Source organism: Thermobia domestica, chromosome 11 (assembly GCF_964235325.1).
Source record: "Thermobia domestica chromosome 11, izTheDome1.hap1.1, whole genome shotgun sequence".
In the NCBI taxonomy this organism is placed as follows: domain Eukaryota; kingdom Metazoa; phylum Arthropoda; class Insecta; order Zygentoma; family Lepismatidae; genus Thermobia; species Thermobia domestica.
Genome location: NC_137464.1, coordinates 82,331,944 through 82,344,288, shown reverse-complemented (window position 1 = coordinate 82,344,288; position 12,345 = coordinate 82,331,944).

The following is a 12,345-nucleotide window of genomic DNA, read 5'->3' as shown; positions in this document are numbered from 1 at the left end:
CGTAGCGATGGGTTTTGTAGATTTCTGGGCCTGATTTAATATTTTGCCACCACGCACAGTAACGTAACAAGTTTTAACACTATAGAAATTTACGACAAAATTAATAAAATAAACTTTATTGAATTTTGGTACGGGGATAGGGTGTTGTGTAGCACCCATGCGCAGGAACGCTGCAAGAGGTAGTGCCACGCAGTTGGCGTGGATCAATGAAAACTTGACCCACGACCCACTGACCCACCACCCACCGTGACCCACGACCCACTGACCCACCACCCACCGTGACCCACGACCCACTGACCCACGACCCACCATGACCCACCACCCACTATGACCCACTGTGACCCACCACCCACCGTAACCCACTGTGACCCACCACCCACCATGAACCACTCTCATCCACTATGACCTAGTCTGACTAATTAAAATCCATCGTCATCAACTCTGAACACGATCCACGGCCTCTTCTGTACTGACTAAAGAATTTACACTTGAAATAAAACAAGACTGTGAAATTGTCGAAGTTTAAATTTCTAGTCAATCGCTCAAGCACCACTCTGTTAGAATAACGGTGGATCTGACCTTTATGATATAAAATGGTAAAGTGTTTGTCAGTGAGGAAATTGAAACAGTTCGAGGTGGGGGGGGGGAATTAGTGTGTGCCTAAAATATACTTGTACTAAGAGAGTATTCTTGCAAGTGTTAATTTCTGAAGGCATTCCAAAAGGAACTTCTATTCGCAGGAAAATACCCCTGTACAATATGGAAAAGGTTATGGTTTCTCAGTTCACAGTATTTTTCTCACAGAAAACTTGAAAAATCAGTTTTTCATAGTTTATAAAGGTGCTCGGGTACCCTATGTGAGAGAATCTCTATAAAGTATGCTCATAGGGTCTAATTGTAATGTGTGTAATCACTAAAACACCACGTTAAATTTAAGTTACAAATATGCATAATTGCAATTATTATGAATATTTATTCAAAGTAGTTTACCTAAAGCATAGAAGAGACTTACTAAAAAATAGGTACAAAGTTGAATAACACAAATAAGCCATTACTAATACAAGTATAATTAAAACCTGATAAACTGATGATTTCTTATTTGTTTATAAATTTAATTTTTGTAATTACACATGAAGGTTTGATGCCATTACCAAGTTCCCTCCCCCGTCTAGAAAGCGAAAGGGAACGAGGTTCCTGGAGTGTTCAGAGGTGAATGGGAATTTCCCTCCTTCTTCCCCTTCAATTACCACACTGCTGTTTGCCATGTGACAAATTACGATGAATTTCAATTAAATTATCATAGTATAATTATTTCCTTGTTGAATTATCAATACTTTTCAGTGGAAAAAAGGATGAAATTTGAAAATTCCAAATCAAGGTAAGTAGACCAACGTAAAGGGAAAAAAGTGTAAAATTTTCCATATATAAGGTGTACAACTTTGCTTCCGCCGTTTTTTCCCCAAAATATGACGCTTTAATGAAACAAATTGCTTACCCAGATATTATTCAAAGTATTGTCCCTCGTTGGCCACAACTTTCTCCCATCTTTCGGGCAGCGTACGAATGCCGCGTCGCAAAAATGTTTCATCTTTGGAGACGATCCACGAATCGATCCACTTTTTGACTTCTTCATAAGATCGGAAGTGTTGGTGAGCCAGGTCATGCGCCATTGATCGAAACAGGTGATAATCAGAGGGAGCGATGTCTGGAAAGTACGGCGGGTGGGGTAGGACTTCCCATCTTAACGTTTCCAAGTAGGTTTTGACCACTTTTGGAACGTGGGGTCAAGCGTTGTCGTGCTGCACAATCACTTTGTCGTGCCTCTCGCTGTATTGCGGCCGTTTGTCCTTTAATCCTCGGCTCAAACGCATTAATTGCGTTGGATAACGATCACTTGTGATTGTTATACTTGGTTTCATAGTACACGACGCCGAGCTGCTCCCACCAAATGCAGAGCATGATCTTGGAGTCATGAATATTCGATTTGGCCGTCGACGTGGAAGCATGGCCGGGATATCCCCATTATTGTTTGCGTTTAGTGTTATCGTAATAAACCTATTTTCATCCCCGATCACAATGCGATGCAGAAATCCCTTCCGTTTTTGCCTCTGAAGCAACTGTTCACAAACACACAAACACCGTTCAACGTCTCTTGGTTTCAACTCATCCGGGACCCAAGTTCCTTCTTTCTGAATGATACTCATGGTTTTGAGTTGTTTTGAAATGGCTTGCTGTGTCACTTCCAATGATCATGACAATTCTTCTTGAGTTTGAAGCGAGTCTTCACTCAGCAATGTCTCCAATTCTGCATATTCGAAAACTTTCTGTCTTCCACCACTATGCCGGTCTTCGACGTTAAAGTCACCGTTCTCTCACTAATAGCGTCCTTATAAGTACTTGAAACCATTCGATGAGACTCAGCCGCAGTTTTCTTCATATTAAAACAAAAAAGAAGACCCTCCCGCAAATGGCGAGAATTTGGCTCGTAATCTGACATTTTCAATCGAGAATAACTTTACAATGAACACACAAATCGACTAATGCTTGAATGGGGTTATGTTGACAGAGGTCCAAGCTAACTGCCTGACGTCTGCGATCTGTTTATTTCGACCGCTACTTACCGTTGTAGCCACCTATCGGAAAACGGCGGAAGCAAAGTTGTACACCTTGTAATTATGCGTACAATCCAAACTTAAAATTTCCGTGTAATTAAGCTTACAGTACAAATTTTATGTCTACTTACAAATTACAAATTTTATTAGTTACAAATTTTATGTAACTTTACAATGAACACACAAATCGACTAATGCTTCAATGGGGTTATGTTGACAGAGGTCCAAGCTAACTGCCTGACGTCTGCGATCTGTTTATTTCGACCGCTACTTACCGTTGTAGCCACCTATCGGAAAACGGCGGAAGCAAAGTTGTACACCTTGTAATTATGCGTACAATCCAAACTTAAAATTTCCGTGTAATTAAGCTTACAGTACAAATTTTATGTCTATTTTAGTCACACGTTTTTGGGTTGATTGCCCTGTGCTGTAAGCGCTCCATATAATAAACATAAGCCTCAGCAATTATTATAGTAGAAAGCAATGAATATATGAAGGCAAGCACTGTATTTTTTGTTTCTGATTTTTTTTTCTTAAATAACATCGATCGCTTTCGATCATTTTTACAAACCAACTCACTACCAATTTTCCATATATATAAAGTGCCCCCTCCCCCACACACATAAAGGAGAATTTTAAAAAATGCTAGGGACACATTCTGTTTATTTTCAATAAAGAGTTAATACACTGAATTTCAGCACCGTAAGTTTAACGGTTTGCGAGATACTCATTTTTTTCGCAAAAATTCGGATCCTCTCTATCTCCTTAGGATATTATGCATTATAATAAAAGCAATATAACATCCCAGTTTGGATTAAGGCCTAACAATATACCAAAAGTAATTTCATTTGACTTTGCAATTTGACCGTGATGATCAGGCACACATAGTTACATTCAATTTTTTAAATAATAATTTATATATTACAGTGATTCAAAAAATGTATTTTTTCCACTAGTTAGCTCCTCTAAAAACTCACAGTTTTCGAAAGCCAAGTAGTAGTAGAAGTCCTATTGCTATTATTACAATTAAAAATATCAATATCCAAAAGTGCTGAAGTTCTTTTTTCACTTGGTTAGATATACTCACCTCAGGTAAGTAGACAGAAACAAGTGGAAAAGGAAGGGAAATGAAGGTCTTGAAAGTAAAGCGAAGACAAATTTACCAGTCTTCAGAAGATACTGTCTACAATGCAGTGAGCAGAGAGGGTCAGTAGATCATACTGAGTCGGTGGGTCATGGTGGGTGGTGGGTCGCAGTGGGTCATGGTGGGTGGTGGGTCGCAGTGGGTCATGGTGGGTGGTGGGTCGCAGTGGGTCACGGTGGGTCACGGTGGGTGGTGGGTCACAGTGGGTCACATGCTATTGACCCACGACCCACTGACCCACTTGACCCACTGACTCACCGACCCACTGACCCACTCTCTGCCACACACCATCACAAAAGCATTACGTGCCCGCCTATATGGAACTCTGTAGGGCTACTACAAGCACAATGTTAAAATTTCACTTAGCTTCAACCACCAACGTTTAAAGTTAATAAGAATTATTACTTAGAAGACTGTTAATCTTATTTTAATAGTATTTATTATTATTATTATTATTATCCAAATATGTGTGTGTGTGTTTTTTAAATCCTTGTTTATTAAGTTTTCATCCAATGTATGTCCCTAAGAACATTGCGTCCGTAGATCTTGGCTTAGTAATAAAACTGACTCTAGTCATATCGATAATTAATTGGCCAATGTCATCGTATTTCACACAACATTGACAAATTATAATTGTACCTGGTTTCGAGCTGGTTAGATACCGATCCTGGTTTCGACCAATTGAGATGTTAACTTCTTAAAAGAAGGAAGAAAGGTACTATAGAATTGGAATTAATTGTGACCGTAGATTTATTATATACAATCAAGCTCTTAGCATTCCATAGTAGCGAAATCAAAAATGTGTTCCAAATTGAAGACCTCCATTAACAAAGTTACAACTGAATTGCCAACTAAGTTTCCAGTAACCATGGTACTGAATGAAAATTATCATGTATTTAATGATATTATGTTATACGGTATAATAAATATCTCACGAAATTTTAAATGTAAATAATAATAATAATAATAATAATAATAATAATAATAATAATAATAATAATAATGTTATATTCAAAATAAATGATTGGAAAAGTTAATGAAAAATTTAACGGATTCAAACTTAAAATTAAGGTAAAGAAAAAATAATTAAAAATTAATACAAGAAAAAAATAGCTAAAATTAAAATTAACTTCAAACTTAACAAATTAAAATTAAAAACTGCAATTTACATTATTATGCAATGAGATCGTAGTGAATTGTGAAAGGCTATGTAAAATGTAATAGATAAAACCAAGGGAATGGGAAAATTAGTTGTTACTATGTTGAATCAAAACTGATAATCAATAAAGATAAGATTAAAATGTCATAAAATTAACAAAAAGTCAATAATATAATGGTAACTGTAGGCTATATGTATTTAGCTAGATAGATAGATAGATATATCTTCAAAAATGGTATTTTATCGTTACAAAGTACAAAGGGCATTCAACAAGTTTTATACAGATGGGTATATTTTTATTGGTTGCAATATGATGACGAAATTTTACGTGAACATACTTTGATTTCTTTACTTCAAAATGGTGATAATTATTGTTTCCTATTGTTCATAGGTAAACCACAATGGACACTACGGCAGACATCAGGACCAGACAATGGTCGGTAATAGAATTCCTGTTCAAAACCGGTGAGTAATCAGCCACATCAATTCATAGAAAGTTGCTTTCGGTTTACGAGCATTACACGCTTTTAACCGCGCCAACATCCAACATATGTTGCAGCGGTTTAGAAAACCTAGACTTGCCACATCAGGTCAGAAAATTATGACTTCCTTTCTCTGGGATCAGTGTGGTGTCATTTTTATAGACTTCTTTGAACATAGCTCCACAATTAACAGGGAGCATTATTGTTTCTCATTGAATAAGATATGACGTACTCCAGACCAAGAGATTGAAGCTGCATGAGAAGATAATCAATTTCCATCATGACAACGCCAAGTCCCACACAGCCATGATGACACAGCAGTAAATCATGAAAATGGAATGGGAAGTCAACCCTGAGCCTCCTTATAGTCCGGACTTGGCTCCTTCGGATTGCTTCCTGTTTGATCATCTGAAGGCTTACTTGCAAGGAAAAACATTCGATAGTGACAAAGCACTCATTTCTTTTGTGAAACAATGGTGTAAAAGTCAGAAACCTGAATTTTACCGAAGTACATTTGAGGCATAAGTAGTAGTCCCCGACGTATGGCCAGCCGAGTCAGCAAAAATTTTTGTGACGTCATAGGTCAGAGGTCAATGACCTTGGCCCGGGGTCAATGACCTAGGGGTACCTAGGACCACCCCCTCTAAATTTTGGCAGGGGTACCATGGCCCACCCCCTAAATTTTGGCAGGGGTACATAGGACCACCACCCTTAAATTTTGGAAATTGCCAAATCTAAAAATTGGGTATGGTAGCCTAGGACCATAGTATGTACCTCTATTAGTATTGGGTGTTTATGTCGTTCCCTTTTATGGGTAAAAAATTGCCAAAAATTCAAATTTCGGGGGTTTTTGACCTAATTTATCCCCTTTGATGAGGTATTATTACCCTATATGGTTATATGGGCGTATACAGGGGTCCATTACCTTTCATAAGACATGGGTATATTAATGCACCCCTTGAAAAATTTGGGAGGGGGTACGTTGGCCCACCCCTTAAATTTTGGAAATTGCCCAATTTAAACATTTGGTATTATAGTACCGGACCCTAATATGTATCATGATAAATTTGGGTGGTTCACCTCGTTCCCTTCTAGGGGTACACAATTGCCAAAATATAAACGTAAGCAATACGTTGTACCACGTGTTTGGTTTCGACCTAAGTTATCCCTTTGATGAGGTGTTATTACCCTATATGGTTATATGGGCGTATACAGGAGTCCATTACCTTTCATAAGACATGGGAATATTAATGCACCCCTTTAAAAATTTGGGAGGGGTACCTTGGCCCACCCCTTCATTTTTAGAAATTGCCCAATTTAAACATTTGGTATTATAGTATAGGACGCTAATATGGATCACTATAAATTTGGGTGGTCCACCTCGTTCCCTTTTAGGGGTAAAAAATTGCCAAAATATAAACGTAAGCAATACGTTATACCACGTGTTTTGTTTCGACCTAAGTTATCCCTTTGATGAGGTGTTATTACCCTATATGGTTATATGGGCGTATACAGGGGTCCATTACCTTTCATAAGACATGGGTATATTAATGCGCCCCTTTAAAAATTTGGGAGGGGTACCTTGGCCCACCCCTTCATTTTTAGAAATTGCCCAATTTAAACATTTGGTATTATAGTATAGGACGCTAATATGGATCACTATAAATTTGGGTGGTCCACCTCGTTCCCTTTTAGGGGTACAAAATTGCCAAATTTTAGTACAACCACGTGTTTGGTTTTTAACCTAATTTATCTCCTTGGATGAGGTCCTATTACCTTATATGGTTATATGGTCATGTATAGGTGTTCATTCCCTATCATAAGACATAGGTACATTGGTGCACCCCTTTAAATTTTTAGGAGGGGTACCCTGGCCCACCCCTTCAATTTCAGAAATTCTCCAATTTAAGCATTTGGTATTATAGTACAGGACCTCATTATGTATCATGATAAATTTGGATGGTCCATCTCGTTCCCTTTCATGGGTACGAAATTGCCAAATTTAGGTACAACCACGTGTTTGGTTTTTGATTTAATTTATTCCCTTGGATGAGGTCCTATTACCTTATATGGTTATATGGTCATGTATAGGGGTCCATTTCCTATCATAAGACATAGGTACATTTTTGCACACCTTTAAATTTTTGGGAGAGGTACCTTCGCCCACCCCTTTAATTTTGGAAATTGTTCAATTTAAACATTTGGTATTACAGTATAGGACCCTAATATGGATCACTATAAATTTGGGTGGTCCACCTCGTTCCCTTTTTAGGGGTACAAAATTGCCAAAATATAAACGTAAGCAATACGTTGTACCACGTGTTTGGTTTTTGACCTAATTTATCTCCTTGGATGAGGTCCTATTACCTTATATGGTTATATTGTAATGTATAGGTGTTCATTTCCTATCATAAGACATAGGTACATTGGTGCATCCCTTTCAATTTTAGGAGAGGTACGTACCTTGGCCCGCCCCTTAAATTTTGGAATTTTTTTGATTTAAGCATTCGGTATTATAGTACAGGACCTTAATATGTATCATGATAAATTTGGATGGTCCACATCGTCCACTTTCATGGGTACGAAATTGCCAAAATATAAACGTAAGCAATACGTTGTACCACGTGTTTGACATTTTGACCCAATTTATCTCTTGGATGAGGTCCTATTACCTTATATGTTTATATGGTTATGTATAGGGGTCTATTCCCTATCATAAGACATAGGTACATTTGTGCACCCCTTTAAAATTTGTTAGGGGTACCTTGACCCATCCCTTAAATTTTAGAAATTGCTCATTTTATATATTTGGTATTATAGTACTGGACCCTAACATGTATTATGATAAATTTGGGTGGTTTACCTCGTTTCTCTTTCATGGGTACATGTTATATGGGTATGTACAGAGGTTTATTACCTTTATATGTTTATGTTCCCTTTTAAATTTGGGGAATTATCAAATAACAAAATTCGGTAAACCTTTTTCTAGGACCCATTGTAGATGTTGGTGTTCCTCTTATGGCCAAATATTCAAAATTTAAAGGTTATTGACCGGCTTTATTATTGAATAAGTACAGGATTTATTACTTTTTCATAACACACAGGTGTATTTGTGTACCAATCTTAAATTTTGGGAGGGGTACATTTCTTATTGTCATATCAATAATTGGTAATGGTTCTTAAAATTGGATAGTATCTCATTCATTGGGTAAATCATTGTGAAATATGAGTATGATCACGTAATCAGTTATTGACCTATGATGGAATTAGGAGTCCAGGACATTGGAACATTGAAACTTTGTAGGATAATTTGAGAATTGTGTCATTGGTTTTGATTATTCCCGCCAAATATAAACGTAAGCAAGACGTTGTACCACGTGATTGTCCTTGATGAGGTAGTGTACAGGGATTCATTTCCTTTGTTGTGGTACTTCTTAAGTTTGAGTACACACACACTTCTAGAAAACAGTTGGTTCTACTCAGGTAAACAATTGACGGACATTATTGACATTATTGAACATATAATGATATGATTAACTCTAAGACTTAGGTATATCAAGAGAAGTATTCTTTAAATTTGGGAATGGTGATAAACAGAATTTTAACATAAGGTGCGAAATTTGAAACAATACATTGAACTTTAGTCACAGCTCATAGTCTAAGATCATTGGTGGTGATTGATTTGAAATCTGATAGCTAACCTTATTGAATCTTATGACTCATAGACGAAAGGCAATACATGCTACAACACTGGCAAAGTTATTGTTAATGCAATTTGATTGGTTGATCACTATCTTTCCTGCAATCTGATTGGTTGATCACTATCTTTCGTGCAATCTGATTGGTTGATGATTTTCAAATCTTTGCTGTATTCAGTTTTAAGTTTTGTTTAACATTTAAAAATCTTGGTTTCGTTCAACATTTTGCACTCACTGATAAATATGATCAAAACCGTTTATTTGTTAATCGAATAGTTAAAACCGGATAAAGTTTGACGGTTAACCGTGAAACGTAAAATTTTTTTAGTTTGAAATTTTTTTGCTTGAAATTTTTTGTTTGAAAATTTTTTTTGTTTCCAAATTTTTTTGTTTCAAAATTTTGTTTGAGATTTTTTCGTTTGAAATTTTTGTTTGAAATTTTTTTCGTTTGAAATTTTTTGTTTGAAAATTTTTGTTCGAAAATTTTGTTTAAAATTTTTCGTTTCCAAATTTTTTGTTTGAAATTTTTTGTTTCAAAATTTTGTTTGAAATTTTTTTCGCTTCAAAATTTTGTTTGAATTTTTTTCGTTTGAAATTTTTTGTTTGAATTTTTTTTCGTTTCAAAATTTTGTTTCAAAGATTTTTGTTTGAAATTTTTGTTTCAAAGTTTGAGTTGACATTTTTAAAAGTTTGTGCACTCATTAGTAAAGAACTGGAACTGTTTAGAACAAAAACATCTGGCAACGTTGTGGTGCACGTCAGAACATGATAATGCAACGTCATCAGTTTTGCATCATATATAAGTATCGTTCGAGTTAGTATTCATGATAACGTCATCATGGCTACTTGTCTGCAGTTTCTAAACACACGTGATGTGATGAAATCATTTACCAAGATTACTGATTTACAACAGAATGTACCTTATAGAATCTTAGCTAGCCAAATGATCCCTACAAAGTTTGGATTAAGAATCGTAGTGAAGCTTGAAAATGATAAGAATATAATTTTACCAGCAAGATATTTACCAATGGAAGCATCAAAACAAGAAGAACTGCTGCGTTTCTTAAATACTGGATCTGTATCTTTATGTTACAAAGGATTCTTGGGTCGAAGTCATCAACTTGAATTTAGTACACAGCCAGATTCGTCAGCAAAATCATGAATTCAAACGTCAGCACATTTCTTTCCAATGACGTCAGCTGTAGTTGTATGAATTTGGTTGGTCGGCAACTGTGATGAAATCATGAATTCAAACGTCAGCACATTCCTTACCAATGACGTCAGCAATAACTATAAACCAGCAAATACAGTGTCATCCCACGAAATCATTTGAGCAAGTGCTTTTCAGGAGGAAAGATGTGTACTTCTAACGATAAAGAGTTCATCTTCGCAAGCTATTATCCAATAAATATATTTCAAACAAAACATGTGATGATTGGTATCAGTGCTAGAACATTTGAACCTGTGATTCGATTGGGCAAAGCAGAACAATTTGGTGTACAACTGACCTGTGAAGAATGGCAAATATTATGTTCACGAATCGACCAAATGAACGATTATTTTCATGATGAGCTAAATGTGACCATAGTCAAATCATTAGGCTCAAATCATGAAGTGGTGCTGCGTACAGTCCTCGAAGAGAAGATGGCGCTGTTACGTAAAAAGAGTACATTCCATGTCCCTCGCAACATGGTGTATCTAACACAAACGGAATGGAACAAATTCATCAGCGTATTTCAGTGTGTGAAACATGCAGTGGAAGTGTGCAACAAAACTAGTATATTCCTGAAAAAGTACTATTTTGAAAAATGTGTCATGCATATTGTACAACATGTATCTAGATATTGTGATGGTTGTCAACATCGTTCGTGGGTGCATACCTGTATTGATAAACAGTTTATTTGTGATCAAATGGACACTGAGTTTCCGCCAATTGATATTGCATTAGACCTTAAAAGACTTCAACTGGAATTAAAATTATATGCTAAAGACAAACTAGTGCAAGAAGTTCAAAATACATTGTATCGACAATATCCAGAACCACTATCTGGTATGGATGTATGTGGAGTGTAATAAAATGATCCATTTCAATGAATTGTGTTTTTTCATTTCAAGTACAACCCCAGGTTCTGACGTGTACTATTGCACCACAACGTTGCCAGATGTTTTTGTTCTAAACAGTTCCAGTTCTTTACTAATGAGTGCACAAACTTTTAAAAATGTCAACTCAAACTTTGAAACAAAAATTTCAAACAAAAATCTTTGAAACAAAATTTTGAAACGAAAAAAAATTCAAACAAAAAATTTCAAACGAAAAAAATTCAAACAAAATTTTGAAGCGAAAAAAATTTCAAACAAAATTTTGAAACAAAAAATTTCAAACAAAAAATTTGGAAACGAAAAATTTTAAACAAAAAATTTTAAACAAAATTTTCGAACAAAAATTTTCAAACAAAAAATTTCAAACGAAAAAAATTTCAAACAAAAATTTCAAACGAAAAAATCTCAAACAAAATTTTGAAACAAAAAAATTTGGAAACAAAAAAAATTTTCAAACAAAAAATTTCAAGCAAAAAAATTTCAAACTAAAAAAATTTTACGTTTCACGGTTAACCGTCAAACTTTATCCGGTTTTAACTATTCGATTAACAAATAAACGGTTTTGATCATATTTATCAGTGAGTGCAAAATGTTGAACGAAACCAAGATTTTTAAATGTTAAACAAAACTTAAAACTGAATACAGCAAAGATTTGAAAATCATCAACCAATCAGATTGCACGAAAGATAGTGATCAACCAATCAGATTGCAGGAAAGATAGTGATCAACCAATCAAATTGCATAACAATAACTTTGCCAGTGTTGTAGCATGTATTGCCTTTCGTCTATGAGTCATAAGATTCAATAAGGTTAGCTATCAGATTTCAAATCAATCACCACCAATGATCTTAGACTATGAGCTGTGACTAAAGTTCAATGTATTGTTTCAAATTTCGCACCTTATGTTAAAATTCTGTTTATCACCATTCCCAAATTTAAAGAATACTTCTCTTGATATACCTAAGTCTTAGAGTTAATCATATCATTATATGTTCAATAATGTCAATAATGTCCGTCAATTGTTTACCTGAGTAGAACCAACTGTTTTCTAGAAGTGTGTGTGTACTCAAACTTAAGAAGTACCACAACAAAGGAAATGAATCCCTGTACACTACCTCATCAAGGACAATCACGTGGTACAACGTCTTGC